This window comes from Harpegnathos saltator, unplaced genomic scaffold, assembly GCF_003227715.2.
Source record: "Harpegnathos saltator strain DR-91 unplaced genomic scaffold, Hsal_v8.6 scaffold425, whole genome shotgun sequence".
NCBI classification, from domain to species: Eukaryota; Metazoa; Arthropoda; class Insecta; order Hymenoptera; family Formicidae; genus Harpegnathos; species Harpegnathos saltator.
In genome coordinates, this window is record NW_020230234.1 from 733,439 (window position 1) to 750,700 (window position 17,262).

Genomic DNA, 17,262 nt, shown 5'->3' on the forward strand with positions numbered 1-17,262 from the left:
GAGTACCAAGCGCCGCGCACTGTCAGTTCGCGTCCGTCTGCCGTCGCTGTGTCCTCGTCCTTGCTTCGTTCGCAGTGCCGCGATCGCGTACGCGATCGAACCACCACCACGACGACGACGACGACGACGTCGAGTACTATTACGACGACAAAGTCTTCCAAAGTCGGAGTCCCCCAAAGGCAAGGCCAATAACCCGCCGAGTATCGAGTCCACTCGAAATCTATAGATCGGCAGTCATCGTGATCGATCGATCGATAGGTCGAGCGGGACCTGCGGAAGCGTCCTTCGCCGGGACGTTCTCGTGACTAGTCCCGACTAGTCCCGGGGTAGTTTGATTTGAGTTTCCTTCAGGATCCTTCAGAACCTGTGAACACTCGCGGAGCGGTCCGCGAACATCACGGGGAAGAAACTCGCTGAGAATTCGAGGTATCTCGCGGCGATTGGAAGAAAAGTTCAGATTTGAACTCGCGCGTGAGCGAGACGTGCGTGAGGGGAAACTACTTCGCGGAGAAAAGGGAGCATGAGAGAGCCCGGGTCCCAGTAGATCCTGGTAGACGGTGAAAGCGACTTGAAGAAGTGACGGTCTCGCGGAGTCGTCGAACATTTTCGGTAAGCGGAAATCGGAAGTTTGATCCTCGGGCGATTTGTAAACAGCACGCGAACTCGGCGAGGACTTCCTCGCACCTCGACAGCCGACGCTCGGCGTCGTGCGAATTTTTCGCCACGTGGCGGTGAACGATTCTGGACTTCTTCGGATCGTCGGACGTCGGAGGCGCACGTCTCGTGTTTTATGACTTCTGAAAAAGGCTCCCGTCGCAGTCTCCTTGCCCACGACATTCCCGCAGAGTCCAGAGGAGGATCGTCCGGCTGTCGCGCGAGAGCTTGACGAGGAGACGAGGAGTTGGTGCTTCGCACGTCCTGCGAATCGCCGTCGATTCGTTTCCACGCAGAACTTCCCGCGGGAAAATCTCCGCTCTCCCTGTGGATTTTCGGCCCTTTCACCAGTGCTCCCTTAAGATCCCTCTGCAAGGGAAGAGGACGGACTCTCCTTCGGGCTTCGTATTCTGGGACCTTTAGGATGAACAAGCGTGACATTTAAAGGGCTTCTACTCATCCCGATATCCGCCTCTGAATAGTCCTGAATACAATAAGGCCGGCATAGAACAGTGGAATTATTAGAAGGCAATAAGACCTTGAAGTTGATCGATCTGCGGCCTGATAGTTTTGAAGAATCGCTGAATTGAATCTCCTGCCGCTCTCGGCGAATGGTAGATGGATCTATTTTGATATCTGACAGAAAGTCGTCCTCTCTGCTGCAGCGTTTTCGGTGAGGACTGACGGTCTTTAATTATATTTGCGTTCTCGGTAGAATGCGCGCATGTTGGAAAGGAAGACGAATACGAATTGGATGACGATAATAATCTAGCTTTTACGTCAGCAAATTCATAAGTATATGAATCCTTCATTCTCCACAAGTCAGTCTCTGCCTGATATTTGGATGTTCTCTCGCGATGACGTTGGGTATTTTCCGAGGAAGAGGGCGAGTCACATCCTTTAGTATTAATCTTCCTTTCTATGATATCGTCGCGCACGCAGTTTGAAAGTTTTTCTATTAAACGTAAGACAACGTCCCGCTGAAAGGATACGAGAAAGAGAATTTCCCTATTAATGCGTCGATGTAGTGTATCGCGATATGTGAATTACGCATTAATAGATGAAATTTGCATTATTTCGGAATATGATGAGGAAGAACTCGATACAATTTATTAAGAGATACAATTTATTAAGAGATACAATTTACAGCGAGCGAGCAAACGAGGATCTTAATATTAACCCCGTATAATATTTTGAGATAATCGCAAATGAGGATATTTCGTCTTTTGTAATTTTTCCTATTCGAATACGTGAATAATGCGATACGTGGAGAGATATTTGCATATTTAATTAGGAATTCAAACGTTTAAATATTTTATCAATCGGATATTGAACTTTCGGAGGTCAGGCATTTGGATATTCGCATATTTCGCATATTTGATCACTTCGGCACTTGGATATTTCGCAAAACAGATTACATTTCCACGATAATGTTCTGCAATTTGGTAATTATTTTACGCTCGCGTTTGTGCGTCGACGACTTATATCGTCGAAGGTAAATCGAGTTTTCGAAATGCCTGCAAATTTTCGCTGACGCTTCATCCGGCGAGAAAGGGCAAGAACGAGAGAGAGAGAGAGAGAGAGAGAGAGAGAGAGAGAGAGAGAGAGAGAGAGAGAGAGAGGAGAGAAAGAGAGTCGATGTGTCTCTCTGCATCGTCGAGATTTTCGACGGAATTCAACGATGCGGTGGGGAGCGAGGCGAATTTTCAAACGCGCAATGTAACAATGACGAAAAGAAAGAGAAGAAGAAGAAAGAAATAACGGAATCACTGATATTATTATTCAACCGATCTCTCCCGCATTTTTGCCGGACAAATCACGCGAGGTTGATGCGATCGTAACGCGATATTAATTAATAATTCGGTGGAAAGAGAGCACGTCCGCGGCGAGAAGGTTCGGGCCGATTAGTATACGGGACGCGTGCTAATTTAAATATCATTTGCACGGAGCTCAAGTGCCGGCAGTCATTAGCGTGGAAAGAATTTAATTACGATTGTTCGTAATCAGTACACGCCGCGCGGCGCTGATTTCAAGTTAATCCCCGCACGCGCTTTCAGAGCTCGTCCGAGCGGATGAATGAGTCCTTATTCGGGAAGCGACGGTACATCCCGATAAGCAGAAATTGATAACGAATTTTCCGACGTTTTAGTGCAGTCAGTGTGCCTCCGTCTAGTATAAACGCGCGCGTGCGGAGAGCGACGGAGAAGGCGAGTGAAGAATAGAGAGAGAGAGAGAGAGAGAGAGAGAGAGAGAGAGAGAGAGAGAGAGAGAGAGGGGCGGGGGAGAAGAGAAGGAGAGGACAAGGATGCGAGAAAGCGAACGACAAAGGTAATACGAGAGTTTAGCGCGAAGTTTTGCTTGCCGAGCCGAGCCGAGCCGAGCCGAGCCGAGCCGCGAGTCGAGTTGAGATTTCGCGAGTAAAGCGCGTAAAGCTCGCGAGCAATCGTGGTGGACTGATATTCGTAGCTGCGATGCGAAAGAGAATTAAGTTGCGAAGTTCACCAGCAGTAATCTAACTCGTTGCGACGAAACAAGCGACAATGCGCGCGCGCGCATGCGCGCGTGTCGCGATGTATATCCGGGGATATATATTAACGCGGCGGAGACGCGCAATATAAATTATGCGCGAGCGAGGCTCGCGCGAATTTTCTGCGATTGCGACTTTAGATCTCTCGCGCGCTCCGCCGACGCGTTCGCGTTCCTGCCGCGAGGACGATCCCGCGCGGATATCTGCTGAAAATGCCTTGCAGAGCGCCTGCGAGACTCGAGGAGCACTGACAATTCTGAGGTTCGTTAACCTTTCCAGGGCAGGGGATTGGAGGAAGGGAGGATATGGACGCGTGCGTGTACGCGTCCGACGACTGTTATCAGCGTGGACTGTGGAGACGCATCGTAGTCGCAGATAAACTTCCATGATTATCATCACGTTGAGGGATGACGGAATTGGTGACGAAAGCTTTCCGCTTTCTTCCGCTTCAATTTGTTTCTCGACACATCCGCGACGAGCGGATGTGTCGAGGGCATCGAAGGGATCATTAAATTTGTGTCGCGCGATGATGTCAATTTTTTGCAACAGATTTGCAACAGAAGTTTACACTCCGATCTTACTTTATATTCCATGCGCCACATTGATCTGAGGAAATTTTGATGATCCTTGTTTTCGTACCTTTCTCTCTCTCTCTCTCTCTCTCTCTCTCTCTCTCTCGCTCTCTCCTCTCTCTCCCCATCTCGTCGTCCATCCGCGCGATCAATATGAGCGCCGTACGAATCGCTCATGAGGGATGCAACCGTCACAAATCGACTGGCGAAGTTGCTGCCAAATTTCTTACGCCTGTCGATCTGCGGAGATGAAAATAATATTTCATTTGTCCCGGCCTATCGTTTTCCGATTCTCCGAGAAGTTACCACTTACAGCGGTTGACTTACGGCGGCCCTCCGAATACTCCGTCCTTAGCGATCGCTTCGGATCTCGAGGACTCAGCACTCTTAAAGGGTTAAATCATTTCGCAGGATAGCCTCAAGCAGAGTAGCCTCTCAAAAGGCGACGGATGGAAAGGGCGACGGAAGAGGATAATCTTCAAAGATTTGAGTGTCCATATAATTGGGCACTTGGAGATGCAGCGTTCAATTGAGTCGCATATTGACAGAAAGTTAACATTTCAAAATGTACATATCATTTCAATGTTGAACTATCGCGAACCACTACTTTCCGTCATGGATCCGTCCAATCCTCTCATTCGCGTCCGACGAATATCAAGATGTCTTATTACAATTATTAGAGGTTCACTCATTCTACAATCAGAGACTTTGTTGTGACCCCGCTCGGACAGCAATAAGTTTCTATTCGCGCGTCGCTTAATCCTTTGTTGCACATTTTTCTCTAACGAATATAATTTTGTGAAACTTGTTACTCGGGGATTTTTACGGCCGCTGAATACAAATCCGGTGTGAAAAATACGAAATTCCAAATGGCGGATCCAACATTTTCAAAAGTAGCCGAATTCGCTTGAAATTTATTATTTAAGAATTTTGGAGATTGCTAATTACAAATTCGTTATGAAAAATTCGAAATATCAGAGCTATGACGGATATACACGGCAAGGTTCGACTTCAAAGTATATACGTTATTACTTAAAATTTCATGTAAACGAATTTATTCTCTAAAAGCGACAGTTTTGTGCAGTATATGCTTATTAATAACAAATTATTTATTTGAAATGACTCTAAAAGTTGATGCATCACTTGGGAGAACATTTTAGTAGTCCGACAATACCAAATATACTAAAGAAGTAAGTGAAAAATTTAGGTTATTGGAAAAACAAGCTTGGATGATAGGTGGCACTCTGGGAGGACCACCTATGCAGCAAAGGGTTAATTATCATTATTACAATTGACAAGATTATAAGCGCCGTGGCGGCCACGAGGGTTCGGGAACGAGCTGTCGCTCGGAGTTGCTCGAGCAATATTTCGAATTACATCGAACTATTTCGGCCCGAGCGCGGTCGCCCACGTGGAGTTGACGGAAATACATCCAGGCGTCGTTAGGCGCGGATAAAACCGCGCGATTTATTAGAGGCCGGTGTTTACGGAACACGGAGGATGAGAGTGCTCCTCCCGAGAAGCCTTTAAACAATCGCGCTTGTTTACACTGAGAGCCAGGCGCATGTTGCAATTCGCTCGCCGAAGCAGCCGCCCGCCCGCGAAAATAGTTTTTCAGCGGCCGAAGAAAAACAATCGGTCGCGAGATCGAGGCTAACCAAGAGCCTCTCGTTTCGCGCAGAAGCGCGGCTTCCCGGAAAAATCAATAATAATAATCGCTCGCGGAGCGGCAGATCTGCCGGCGCGCGCGCGCGCCGCGGAAAGTTACCGTTGATCCTCTGCCGGCGAGCTTACATACCTCGAACATGTAAAGTCCATGAGAGATTGTTATTTCTGCCGAATATATAGTTAAAAATAGAGCTCCTTTCTCTCTCTCTCTCTCTCTCTCTCGGCCTTCCCTCCACTTTGCGGAAAAGCGCGCCGTGTTCTCCGAAGGTTCCGCGTATACACCCTGACTGCGCGCGGCTGACGGCTCGTGTACGAATATTAAATATGAAGCGAAACGACAAATTTCACCGCACGGGTAGGTCCGGACGAAACGCCGCAACACACACACACACACACGTGCGCGCGCACATACACACACAATCCGGGATGGCGGTAAAAGCGGCCGCATTCCAGCTGCGCACAAGTGCATCCAGGACGCGGCCGGTCGGCTGCGCAACATTCCGCAATAGCTGCGGTCATTTTGAACACGCTGGGTTAGCCAGGAATGTTAATAGAAAATACTCGGTGTCTCCAGACTTTAATTATGAGGCACGAATGGAGATCGCGGGAGAGAGTCGGATGTGCGCGACGGTGGCGCGACGGCGAGAGGGCAAGCCTGCGGAGGGAACGGAGGGTTGGCGGTGGACGAGAGAAAGAGGACGAGTTTCTAGGAAATGGCTAGCGCAAGAAGGCAAGAGGGTAAGAGCCGCCTCCTCCTCCTCCTCCTCCTCCTCCTCCTTCGCCATCTCCCCCGTCCTCCTATAAACGTTCTCGAATTATAGGGAGGGTGAAGATCGCAGGGGGAGTTTCGACGGTCGCCGTCGTTGCGTCGTTTGCGACGCGTCGAGCGTCGGGAATTAGCGCAGTAACGGGCGCACTTTGCGAGAGAGACAATCGTCGCGGGGAAACGGTCTAGTGGGTCTAGTGGTCTAGTGGAGTGCGGGGGTGAGGGGGGAGGAGGAATATTTCGCGGCGGATCCGCGGAAAAACCGGAGGATCGTGTCTGCCGGCAGACACGAAGAGATTACGAAAAACATCGAGGAGCGAAAGAAGTGGAGAGGACATAGCCGAGTGAGTGGGACAAGAATGAGAGAGTCGGAAGGAACGAGGGGGAGAGAGATCGCTCTGAGGGCGCGAGATCCGCGTCGCGAGCTCTCTCTCTCTCTCTCTCTCTCTCTCACCGCGGCTAAGATTGCGCTTTCTCTTCGCGTGACTTCAGCCGGCTCGATTCCGCCGGCTTGATCCCCGAAACGAGCCGTCGGGGCCGCAATGTTAAATCCGCGATTAAAATGCATTGCGTAAAATCGGAGGGGCAGCACAAACGATGACGGTGGCGGCGGCGGCGGCGCCGGCGCCGGCCATGGCGAGCACGAGAGGGCGGTGGGTAGAGTGGCGGAGGGGGAGCGGAAGAAGGGAAGAAGGAGGCTTGCGCTCGCACCCACGGCTTCGTTCCTGCACGAGGAGTAAATTACATAGCACCGTCAATCCGGCTCGGATTTCTCCAAAGCCTCGGATTCGCGCGAGACAGAGCAAAGCGGAGGAACAAGGGTTGATAGAGAAGAGAGAAAGGGAGAGAAAGAGAGAGAGAGAGAGAGAGAGAGGGATGGGAGGATAGAGAAAGAGAGGAAGAGTGAGAGAATGGCACGAAACGCAACGGAGCAAAGTGGAAGCGAGCAGAAACATGGAGGAAAGCGGAGCGAAGGAGGAGCGCGCAACATCCCGTGGAGAAAAGGCGGAGAGAACCAAAGCAGAACAAAGTAAACCGAAGTGGACCGAAGAGAAATGGGAGTTGTGAGGGATGCGAGACGCGCGCGCGCGCGCGCGCGGCAGCGCGAATCGAAGTAAAGCGGAGCGAAGTGATGCAAAGAGCAACGCGTGTAGCGCGCGTGTTGCAGTGGCATCAAGATAGAGCGGGACCAAGTATAATCGATTAAAGTAGCGTTCGCGCTGGGAGAGGGAGGAGAGGGAAGGAACAGGGAGCAAAGTAAAGTAAAGCAAAGGTAAAGGAACATGCAAAGAAAACGAAGAGGAGTCTCGCAGCAGACGGCTGAGGGCCAAAGGGGAAGAGCGAAGCAAGAGCAAAAAATCAGAAGCAGGATAGAGCAAAGTAGAATGGAACAAGGCGCGAACAAAGCCTGGAAAAGGGGCGAAAGGTACTGGTGGAACCGATGACGCGAGGTATAGAGCGAAAGAGGTACAAAGAGAGAGAGAGAGAGAGAGAGAGAGAGAGAGAGAGAGAGAGAGAGGGGGGGGGGGGGAGAAAGAGTTGCGAGGCAATGTCGAAAATGTGGAGGAGAAAAAGCCGAGGAAAAGCACCAAAGCGGAACAAAGCGGAGCGGGCGAAAAGAGAAGTAAAGCAAAGCGAGGTAATCCGAAGCAAAGTAAGAAGGAGCGGAGGAGGAATGCGAAATACCGGGCGAAGTGAAATACAGCGGCGGGAAAAAATAAAGCGAAGTAGAACAGAACCGAGCAATCTGAGCGGGACAGACCGTGGCGATAAATAAAAGCGCGGGATATAGAGCAAAAACGGAGAACTTTGAGCGAATGATTGCGAAGCTGGTTTGATTGAAACCAGCTGATATAAGGATAAAGAACGGTGAGAGCGTGGTTTGTAGAAAAGCAGAGGAGGTTAATATATTTTCAGGTTAATTCGACGATGAATCTAGAGAAAGAGAGAGAGAGAGAGAGAGAGAGAGAGAGAGAGAGAGAGAGAGAGAGCGGGGGAAGGGAGAAGACGGGCGAGGAAGAAACAATGAAAACTCTCTAGTAATCCAGGATAACACGGAAAAGACGTTGCGAAAACTTTAACGCGCAAGGATGCGACGGAGCATAAACGACTAAAGTACTCGCGCTAATTAACGCGATGTATCTGCGAGTTATTAATTGCTCGACGCAGTTTTTGAAGAGAGAACCAGAGAGAGAGAGAGAGGGCGGGGAGGGGAGGAGGGCGAAAAGAGTGAGAGGCAGAGAGAGAAATAAGCGTGGGGCGATTTATATTATTTAGACGAACATAAAGGCGTCGCCCCGGGGACGCCGATAATATACGCACCTGGCCGAGAAAGGGGAGAAAAGCGAAATTGCGACAATGAAAATTCGTTATCCGTTGTAAAATGAAATTTACGCGTCGGGCACGATACAATGGATCATCTCGATCCAAACGTATCGCTTTTTGCAGTCGCCAGCCGAGAGTTCGACAATTCCGCTCACAAGCTGCGCGTGAAAGATGTGGCATGCGGATTTATCCGCGAGCGAGTCGCCACAAAAGCCGTCGCCCTCCTCCCCCCCTCCCCTCCCCTCCTCTTCTCCCTTTTCGTCGTACTCGCATTTACGTGCCAAAATGCATTGCAAAAATACGCTCGCGACACGCGCGTGGAACGTGTTCGATTGAGTTTAAAAGAACACAAGGATTCGAGGAAATCGCAAAATCCCCGGTTCCCGCGTGACGAGCAGATCGCGGCTCGGCGAAAATTCGCTTTAAGTATTCGCGGCGCTAAAACGCGAAGTTTTGCGCTCCTCCCTGCGTGGGAGGGATGCGAGCTTTTAGCGCTGTTTTTCGCTCTTACGTGCGGGAATTCATCACGAGGGTGATACCGCGTTCGCGCAGACATGAATATTCAGCGGAATATCACTGGGCGATATCGAAATCTTACGGCACTGTTGAAAATTTCAAATTGATCACGCGTTCTCTCTCGCGAAGAGAAGGAAGGATTTTCGGCGGCGATCTTCTTCGCTCGAGGGGTGCCACGCTCGCGAAGAAATGGAAAACTGCAACTTTTATAAAAATTCCAGCATCCCTCCGCGAGGACTCGGGAGTCCGACAATGCGAGATAGAAAGTATCCGAGGACTTCATTATTCAAGCATCGAAACTTCAAAGCGTTCTATAGCTGCTGCTGCGAACTGATTCTTGAGGGCCTCGAGGGCTTACAGAGGTCTTAATGATTTATCGATATATAAGAGTCGCTCAAACTTCTCATAAATCTAAACGTCCCTGATAGCTGGTACTTTGCGACAGAGCTGGTTAAATCAAGTTAAATATTTAACGATACAGACTTCTCTTTGGCCCTCTCTCTCTCTCTCTCTCTCTCTCTCTCTCTCTCTTTCTCTCGCACGGACTTTCTCTGGCAATGTCAAGATTGTGGACGGATGACTTCAATCTTTCAATATCCTCAGCATGGAGCTCTCAATAGGAATCAAATCCGACGTCCAACTTTCTAATCATTTCACCGCCGCGACATACGCTATTTCCGGACATTTGACTTACAAACGGTAATATGACGTGCGAGAGAGTCTCCGGAGATTTTTAAAAACCCCCGGAGAGATTTTCAGAAATGGAGGTAGAGCGCTCACACGCCGTTCGCGGCGAGACGTGAAAATAATTCCGCGGCTTTTTCGCGAGTTATTTCAAGTCCGATTATCGAGTCCACGTAATCTCGAGCAGCTGCGAATTTACTTTATTGTCTCGACTACAATGGCGGGGTGTCCGTTAATTAAACATTAATAAAAAGCTGCACGAGGCATGACCGCCGTGCAAGTTGGCGTCCCCTTGACGTAAGGACGAGCATCTCTATTGTTTGCATTTCCATGTGTGTACAGCTCCTTGGAAAGTCCGGTCCATAATTTTAACGTTTTTGCATACCTTCGTCTCTCTTCTCTCTTTCTCGCCACTTCCCTCCCCCCTCCCCCCCTCTCTCTCTCTCTCTCTCTCTCTCTGTTCCTTCCATCCACCATGCTCTCCCTTTCTGTTCCTTTATCATCCGAGAACGGGATGAAAGCTCCGACCGCATGAAAGCGCGCCTTTTTGCCCCGGGAAATAAAAATTACCATGTCAGACATAAACCGCTCCTTCTCTTTCTCTCTTTCGTCTTTTTTCGCTTCTCTTGCGGACTTTCTTTCACTATCTCACAACCCCTGTTGTCTCATCGCACCCGTACCTGCTCCCTCCGTCCGCATTCGCTCCTGTGGAGAAACAAAGGCGAGAGTGATGCGCTTTATTAGCGTATCCGATCCTCGCGCAAAGACGCTGGAACATTTAGACGAGCTTCTTAGACACGGTCAAGAATTTTCTACAAAAATTTCCAAGAAAAATTCGCGGGAGTTTTCGAATAAAAATGGGCGACTTCCCGCTTCTTAATCGCACCCCGACTTTCGTCGTTTTGAGTCTACATATCATTCAGAGAAATTATTTTTGACTATATACGTGTATAAAATTAATCTCATTAATATCGAGACATTAATAGTTTCTGAGAGAGAAAGAGAGAGAGAGAAGGAATCAGATTTAGAAACAAACTTTTAACTTCAAGGATAAAAATAAGCGCAAAAAAGTGTTTATTTCCTATTAAAATTTTCCTCTTCGTGCGGTGTCCATAATTATTTCGCCAAAATGAGCGACTTTCTTCGACGAAAGAAAGGGTTAACTGCCGGCCTGTCGATATCTAGCTTTTGTCTTTTTAATGAAGAGATACGTCGTCCGCCAGTTCGTTCGTGAAAGAATCGGATTTCGGCGACGACAGGCGGAGAAATCGGCGGAAGCTTAAAAGCTGTCATTCGCCGGTGCGGTTGCAACGGAGTGCAAGAAGTGCAACGTCGGCTGCATCTCGTCTCGCATTTACACCGGCGTGGAGGAGGATATTCTTTCTCGGTTCGCTAGCAATCGAATATTCCGGAGGAGTTAAATAATTGCTAACTCCTGCGGAAACTTTCCTGCAGGCAGATCGGCCACATGAGAGATCGCGGATCAATGACATGGAAAATAGAGAAGATCAAAAGAATTTCGAAAGGAGACGCGGCAGATAGAGGAAATGAGAAACATCGGGGTAGTAGCGGTTCTCGTGGAGTTCCAGAGATCTTGGAAGATGCAAGAAAATTCCACTTCGGAAAGCTGACTAATCTGAAGAGCAGCTGGAAAGCGCGAAAGTTGGAAAACTTTCGGGAAAAGGATGACGCGGAAATCAAACATTTTCGGGATACGCACACGAGGGAGAAGTGAAATTATAAAACGTTACGAAAAATCGTAATATAACTGTAAAACTAAAATAGAGAGAGAGAGAGAGAGAGAGAGAGAGAGAGAGAGAGAGAGAGAGAGAGAGAGCAAGAGATGGAGGAGAGGGAGGCGGAAGAAAATAAAGCGTCGAAAAAGTCGAGGAAAATGAAAAACAGACGAGCGAAGCGTAAAAACCGTAGAATTTCGAAAAAAAGGAACGAGAAGAAAACAGCGCTCGAAAGCGCGAGAATTAGGAAAAGTTTCCGAATCTAAGAAAGTTTCGAAATTTCAAACTTCGGAAAACGCGGGAAATTCAGAGGGGACACGAGTGCCGCGAACTTTTCAGAAAAGGCTGCCGCATTTGAGGAAGCGTGAAAACTGAAAGATTCAGGAGTGCAAAGGAAAAAAGGCGCGACGGACGAAGTTGGAGTGTTATGAAGCTATACGTGGCGGCACACGAACGCGCGAGATATGAGAAAAATGCGGCGAGCATAGAGCCCGGCGAATTTTGGAAAGCGTGGACAAATGGCAGAAACGTGAAGTTTATCGTTTGAAGAGAAGAGACAGAGACAGACAGAGAGAGAGAGAGAGAGAGAGAGAGAGAGAGAGAGAGAGAGAGAGAGGGCATGAGCGCGAGCGTGATGATAACGAAGAAATTTCGGACTGCGTGGGGACCGCGAGTGCAATCCTGAAATGGGATGGAAATGGATAAACGCGGCGACCGAGGTATCGATTGCGGCAAGTGCGTGATGTGCGATATAGTTTTATAGGTGCAACGTGCGTATGTATTCGCGCGCGCGCACACACACACACGAACACACATACACGTGACACGCAAAACGCATTTCGATGCCTCAGACAGTCGGACAGTTATTGGTACTTAGAAGAAGAGCATCGGAGAACCATAAACTTGGGCGATCGGAGGTTACGAGGGCGGTTAGGGTAAGGGGAGAGTCGGGGGGGAGACTGAGTCGGCCTGGCATCGGCGGGGGCAGGGGGGGAGAACGGAAAAGGAGGAGGATGTCTTCGCCGCGTGCAGGTTGCATCTGCATTTAAAGTGGCTGCGCTGCCAGACACTCCGCTGCGAAATCACGTGATGCGTGATTTCTATTGTTTCCTCCCTATCCCTCCCTCTCTTCCTTCCGCTTCGGATCGACGACGTTTCGATATCTCGCCAGACAACATCAGATTCTTGGGCTTTCATTGGGATCCAGCGCTCCTTCTCTCCCTCTCTCGCCATCGCCTCCTCGGTATCCCTTCCACTGCCTGATTTCGTGGATCGAGGATTTAGATTTCTATCTGTCGCGAATGTTCCATTTATCCCGTGATACAAATTTATGAGGTCTCTCTCACTTTCTCGACGTACAGGCTTTAAGACTCAGGATTTTCAGAATTCGGGACGATCTAGGATCCTGGAACCTCTCTCTCTCTCTCTCTCTCTCTCTCTCTCTCTCTCTCTCTCTCTCTCTCTCTCTCTCTCTGTCTCTCTCCTCTCAGCCGATTTACTTCCCGCGGAATCCAGCGCTTTTAAGATGCAAGACTTTTCGGCTTCGGCGATACTCCGAATCCGGAATCCTTAAAGCACGCCGTTACTTAACGTACGAAGTGACTTCCCGTTACGTGGAATATTTTTGGAACGGGATTCAATGTTACATGAAATACTCGATTCGGTACCTTTGAGGCTAAGAAGAGAGAGAGAGAGAGAGAAGAGAAAGGGGGAGGGGGAGAGAGAGGGATACTTCTCTCTTAATTGCATGACTTCACGATCGAATCCATGCAAACGGCGATTTCCATCGGAGGAGCTTTTCAGCCAAAGTTATCCGGCGTTATCGTTTCCACGTTTGTTGCCGATAGAAGATGAAATAATTATCCTAGTACTGCTAGAGAGGGCCGGCAAGCCGACGGCTCATAGCGCAGCGTATTTGGACTTCCTCTGAAACGGTCCGACGAAGCGTTCTAATTTTTGCTCCTCGGCATACCCAAAGTTATCGGTATTAAGTTATCGCACGCGCGTCGACTCGCCCGGGTGGTCATCGAAGTTCCGGACTCGAGCGCGCGAAAGTCGAGATCAAGGTAGGCGCTGCTACACAATTTCAATTTTCCCTAGGAAAAATCGCATTTGACAGTTCGGCTCTTGTTTTTCCTTCATTTCCTTCCTTCCTGTTTTTTTCCTCCCTTCTATTTTTTTCCTTCTCGACTACATACGCAACCTTTTAACACAGCTCCGAATAATACGTCTCTCTGTGAGCTATTTGGCGCATTTCAGCGCGATGCGCGCGCGTAAGAGCCCGGCCGCGAGCGGAAAAAGGCGGCCGGCGGCGATTAAGCTCGCGCGCGCGGAGAGAACTTTAAACGTTCCGAGAGCGCGGATATCGTGTATCGATACGCGCCGAGGCATACACCTGGGCGTCTGTACATGCGCGCACGCGGCCATGTGCGTCGCGAACAGGATGAATGGCGAGCGAGAGAGCGAGAGAAAAATCATCCCGCGAAAACAGAGAGACATCGCGAGCAGATTCCGCTCGCCGGAGATAACTATGCAAATATGCTCACCTCGCGCTGGGCGGCTCGCTCGGCTCGCGCCGAGACTGACGACGACAAAACCTAAATTCTGATTCCGACTCTGCACTAAAGAGAGAGAGAGAGAGAGAGAGAGAGAGAGAGAGAGAGAGAGAGAGACAGAGCGAGAAAGGAGGGAGAGGGGAGACAAAAAGAAAGAGCGAGCTTTTGTCGCTTCTCCGGCGATGTTATATGGAAAAATTTCCAAGCGGAAATTCGCTGAACAAATGTCCAGGCGCCGCGGGAGGGGAGGGGGATTTGGGTTGGGGGCGAGGCTGTCGATTCCAGATTAATTGCTAATTGTTGAGAGTAGTTTTCGCGCGGGATTCTACATTTCCGCCGGTATATTTCGGGAATCGCGGCGCACAATCGTGCGGTGCGTCGTAATTTCGAAACGACCTCGCCCGCCTGCGAGCGTCATTATTATTTTTCGTACCTCGTCGGTAACCGCAACAACGTGTGCTCGAGTTGAGACATAGAAATGCATAACGACGATGAGGGCGTCAAGATTGCGAGCGTTAGTTGCGGCTGAGGACTCACTCAATGCCGTGCAAGCAAGCGCAATTCAAGATTAATTCACCTTGCTCGCAAGTTGAATTGTACTTACTCGCGCACGTCATCGAGTTATTCTTGCTCAAGTTCCGGAACATTTTTTACTACATTCGCACCGACTCAACTTTCACTCTCATCGTCGTGATACATCTTTGCGCTTCGTTTTGCATTCTCGAAGCTCTTAATTATTCACGCGAATGCGTTCGCTTGATCCGAGAGAGATCGCAAGACTCTACTCCAGAATTCAAGATTCTCTGTCTCCGTCCTCCCTTCTCTCTCTCTCTCTCTTCTTCATCCCTTTGCCACCAGTTCGAATGGACTCCGACGCGTTCGGGCGTCTCCGCGCGTGTCGATTTCTGACAATGGATCGGGTTTTGACTCTTTGTCGCGGTCAGGCGACTCGTACGGCTTGAATTCGCGAGATCGCGGGGGAGATCGCCGGTGGATTCTGCGCACGGAATATGATAAATCGCGCTATAAAGCATATCCCTCTTGGCAACGGCGGCGAGGAGGGGGGGGAGAGGCGGGGTCGACGAGAGGGCGGCGGGGCCGCGGCCCCGCGCCCGCCTTGTTGCTCAGCCGATGACGCATGGTGTCGCGTTGCGACACCGGCGTTTCCAGATTCGCGCATCATTTGTCAGCAGCGGAGCAACAAAAAAATTCAAAGTCCATTCTTTCTTACGTTCCCTCCAGATCCGCCGCGCCGCGCCGATCCGGATCGTCGATCATTCGCCAACAATGTCGCTGACCGACACGTGCCGGAAGTCTCCGATTCGTGTCCCTTCCTTCTCCCTTTCTCCTTTTGCTCTTTTTCCCTCCTCTCTCTCTCTCTCTCTCTCTCTCTCTCTCTCCCCCTCTGTCCCTCTTTTTCTGCCGCAGGGCGACGTTTCTCGAGCGAGTGGGAAGAACTCGCCCGGTGATTTATCCCGCGAATTGAAAGGGTGCCGGTTAGTCGATATTTCGAGTTCGATCACGAATCGCGACACTTTCGGTGGTAGCCTTGATCGCACGCGCGAGCTTATTTGCGTGCACAACCTCCATAAAGATCGGGGGGATTCCCGACGTTCATCGACGGGTGGGTGTTGACGGCTGTCGCGGTGGTACGCGTGCGAAACGCGAGGCTGAAAATATCATAAAACCTCGGCCACGGCGATGATCAATCCAGCGCGCCGGAACGAGTTGACTTTTTGCTCCAAAGGCCCACCGCCGCCGCGCCGCCATCCTTCGCGCTGGAAGTTCGTGCAGCAATTTTCATTACAACGCACTACATGCGGTAATTGGCGCTTTTCGCGATCTACACGCGGGAAAACGACGGCTCCCGAGCGTATCGCGTACATACGTAGAATTTCACCGTCGGTGTGACGTCGCGCCGTCGTCGCGCGTATTTCGGTGCCTAACTTTTTATACGGCGTTTTCGCGCGACTGTACTCTCTCTTTCTCTTTCCGTCTCTCTCTCTCTCTCTCTCTCTCTCTCTCTCTCTCTCTCTCTCTCTCTCTCTCTCTCTCTCCCCTTCTCTCTCTTTCTCTGCCGCTGCACTCGTTCTCTCGGCGTCGCGCTCGCGCTAGCACGCGCTCGCGCGACGAAATGGCGCAGTAAATCCTCGTTTCGCGAATTTAGTTCCGGAGCACGAATAATAAAGCGTGGACGTATCTTCAGCTCAGCGTTTTACCGCCGCCAGCCGGCAAGTACGAATGAATGTACGTAGGGACGTACGTACGTCCGTACGTATTTCGAAAAACTGCTTACGCGTCCCGCGTGCTCCGCGGGAGTTCGCACGCGCCGTGCGCGCACATGCACATCCACACACACACACACACACACACACTCCGTTGTCGGTCGTTTCGCGCGACAACGAGGCGGCGTCGCGTCGCGAGAAATAATATCCCGAGACAGAGACGAGCGCGAGATTATTGTCCCGTCGCGGAAGAGCACTGCTCTTCATCGCACGCACGCACGCACGCACGCACGCACGCACGCACGTAAGCGTGTCTAGTTACACAGAGTAACACGTGTAAAGTTACCGCGCGGTCTAACCTTCTCTTCTCGCCATTTTTCCCGACCTCCTTGTTAGCGGAATGAAATCCTTAATCCTCCCGCTCGCGCAAACTCGCTGAATAAGACATCGCTTTCAATTTCTAACACATTAAGAACAACTTCATCGAAGGTATGTATATATTAAGTGTACGAATGATTAATCTAAATTTTTCAGCTAAATTCAAGGTTTATTTTAAAAGAAAGTAAAGCAAATTTGTCAATCAAAATATTTGTCGTTGTGTTGTTTAAGCATTTTTTCCTTGGAATTCGTGAAGAATGCAGCGTCGGATATGCACCTTATTATCCGTTGCCATTTTTGACTGTACTGAACTGAATAATTTTTGAGGTTATGTTGAACCTTCCGCTATACTAAATGTAATTTTTAATAGCTACATGTCAACGTTACATAACCGTAAAAGAGCGGGAAAATTTGTTTATTTGAAATTTAATTTCTCAGCCGCTTAAAAAGAGTTTGGATTATTCATTTGTACACTTAATATATGTTTTTCCCTTCTCATTTTTTTCTTCCTTTCGCAGTTGCTGCTCAACAAAGGACGGATCGAAAATATATCGCGCCCCGTCGCGGTTCGTTTAACACGGACGATACGCGCGCGTTCTTGAGTCCTGCGGATGCGGATGGACTACCAGCTACCGAAAATATACGGCCGCAATGAA

At 49.6% G+C, this 17,262-nt stretch overlaps 1 protein-coding gene across 2 annotated transcripts in view; it reads left to right on the top strand.

The window, feature by feature from the left end:
- Window positions 1-17,262, top strand: part of LOC105184251 (uncharacterized) — a 255,175-nt gene continuing 237,913 nt past the window's right edge. The window contains exon 1 of one of the 2 annotated variants that reach the window (XM_011142934.2): window positions 1-1,327. The gene's annotated coding sequence lies outside the window, so the exon portion shown is untranslated. The remainder of the gene's footprint in view (window positions 1,328-17,262) is intronic. The other variant, XM_011142936.2, reaches the window with a different exon arrangement.